The sequence below is a fragment of the Belonocnema kinseyi genome, chromosome 10 (assembly GCF_010883055.1).
Source record: "Belonocnema kinseyi isolate 2016_QV_RU_SX_M_011 chromosome 10, B_treatae_v1, whole genome shotgun sequence".
In the NCBI taxonomy this organism is placed as follows: domain Eukaryota; kingdom Metazoa; phylum Arthropoda; class Insecta; order Hymenoptera; family Cynipidae; genus Belonocnema; species Belonocnema kinseyi.
The window spans coordinates 115812886-115815108 of NC_046666.1; positions in this window are offsets into that span (position 1 = coordinate 115812886).

A 2223-nucleotide genomic window follows, 5' to 3' on the forward strand; every position below is an offset into this window, starting at 1 on the left:
CGCATACTTTGAATAAAATATTTGTTATCATTCTCTTGAAATAAATGTGTTTTTTTCTTGAAAAAATACCGGTTTCATATGTATACACCTGGTATGTCAATTAGTCGTTTTCCCAATCAACTTTGAATCTGCCATGCTGTACAATGACCATTTCAATCGGGTTTGCCTCTTTTTGAATGAGACCGACTTTCTTGAGATTAAGCGGTCCATATTTCACACGATTTTTTAAATTTATAAATTATCGAAAGATTAAAAAAAATCATGCGCAAGGCTACTAGATTCCTTTGGCTATTTCAGTTGTGGATGTTGTAAAGGCTTAAGGGCATGCTCTTCGTGACCACGTGCCCAAACTAGTCCCCGGATAAGAGCATTTTTTTGGTGTTCACTGTGTCCACACGGATTGAGATACCGTGTTTAAAATTTGACAGTTTAAATAAAAAGCACTAAAGAACGTCCCTATTAGCACCGAATATTGCCTCAATATTGCACTCATAGTTTCTGCAACATCCGCAATATTGCACGAAATATTGAGGCAATATAATGATGGCCGCTTTTTGAAATATTGGGGCCATGGGTTTGATGGTCGTAGTACGCAAAACGATAGGTAGGTGTCGCTACTCGCCAAGATCAAATGTAGGAGAGATAACAGTTTTCTCTGCATCTGATTCAAGGAATGCGAATGAAAGGAGCAGCATCACCTAGCAGATACATCTAGGATTTATTTGATGACAATTGTTATACAGAAAAGAAGGATATTTTCAGACTAGTGACAGAGAGAAAGATTATAAGGAGGCCATAAGGTACATAACTTTAAACCATCGAAAATCTTAACTGTACAATTGCACCTGGGCCAGACCAAACATTATTTTTCAAATTAATTGTTTATAAGGCTATAGTTAACAAATCATTTGAATTAAATGAAAATCTATAAGAGTCCAACTGATTGCTTCGCATCTAATCTTGAAAACACGTCCGAAAAGTAAAACAATATAAAATATCCGTTATTGTAAAATACTAAAAAAGAATAAAAAAAAATGTATACGCAGTTGTTAAACAAGGACCATTTTTAACACATATGTATTAACAACAGTTGTAGCTCCACCAAAAAAGTTGAAAACGGATCGTTGCATGAAAAATTTGTGACGACATAAAAGTTTTGTTTCTCTATGAACTTCCCGAAAATAATTGTACAAACATTTTGTTCTTGAAATTCATGATCAGGGGACTTTTGCGTAGTTTTCAAGCTACAGTTACTGTGTCGCACTTTCAGCGCATACAGAAGTCTTACTGGGCACTTGATTATAATTAAAGTAATAATTAAATTTAAAGAAATGAATGCAAAAAGTATAGTTTCTATTTAATTTTCTATACAACTACGGAAGAATAATAAAACAAAGAAGTTATCCGTTAGTGTTACATAAAACAATCGCCATTTTTATTAAAATACGCTGAGCCCCGCCGGTTGGTTCACTGTCAACAATAGTTATCAGCTGATCGATTCAACGTCAAAAATAAGACGTCAAGAATTATGGAAGTTGGTTGAAAAACTCCGAAGAGTAAATTTCATCACATTTTTGATGTTGCCATGTTTCCAATTTGAAATTTATCTTTTATTTGTAGGACCAAAATAATGAAAATCATTCTACACAATAATTTCATGAACGAACGTAGCCACGTGATCTCGATTTTATCGACGTTCAAAGTTTCTTTTTTTTTCTCTGCTAAAAATCGCTAAAAATGCTCCAAAAATAATGATAGGTGCGTGTGTGCAGACACTTATTGGCTGATTTACAACGAATGTGAACATTTTATTGCTTACATGAATTTTGTATAGGGTTTAGACGATTTAGTCCAAAATTGATGTCTGTGCTCAATATACGCGAACCAAAAAATTCGAAATGCATCAAACCAAAAATTATCTGCAAAGTGCTATTACTCGCATTTTTCCGCAAGTGTTTTAGCATATTGTTGACACGCAGGGATGCTTTTTAGGCTATTAGCGAATGAAAGCTTGGCACCTCAAAGAGCGCCGATGATAAGGACGATTAGTTTAACAGAAAATTCCGGGTACAATCGTTGCAACTCTTTTATAAGGTCTCGATACCTCTCTTTCTTTTCATTCTCCTTAGCTATGATGTTTTTGTCAGCTGGTGCCGAAAATTCGGTAACGAACATAGTTCGCTCCTCGTAGTCAAGAAGAACCATGTCAGGCCTCAAGTAAGC